The sequence below is a fragment of the Monopterus albus genome, unplaced genomic scaffold, assembly GCF_001952655.1.
Source record: "Monopterus albus unplaced genomic scaffold, M_albus_1.0 scaffold1789.1, whole genome shotgun sequence".
NCBI classification, from domain to species: domain Eukaryota; kingdom Metazoa; phylum Chordata; class Actinopteri; order Synbranchiformes; family Synbranchidae; genus Monopterus; species Monopterus albus.
In genome coordinates, this window is record NW_018129664.1 from 2,423 (window position 1) to 2,824 (window position 402).

Below are 402 nucleotides of genomic sequence, written 5' to 3' on the forward strand. Positions count from 1 at the left end.
CAGCTTCAGTGCTCCTTGGCATTGACTCTCCAAGTCACTGAACTCTCCTGGAGAATAAAAACCATTCTGCCAAAACATATTCCCTCATTTGGTGTTTTGATGATAATGGTGGAGATGTTATCAAACACTTTGGTGCAAAATCTCCCATAGATGTTCAACTGAGTTTAGATCTGGTGACTGTGGATATCATTTTCATACTCATCAAACCATTCAGTGCCCTCATGCCCTATGGAATGGAGCACTGTCATCTTCCAGTTTTTCCTATATTAACAGAAATGTAAGTTATATGTACAAAATCCTGTAAAAAAAAAAAGCACTGCATCTAAAGGTAGTGGTCGCATAACTTCTATTACTGTTTTCTAAAGCGTTTATAATGGTTCTGCAGGGAGGGTGAGCCGCATG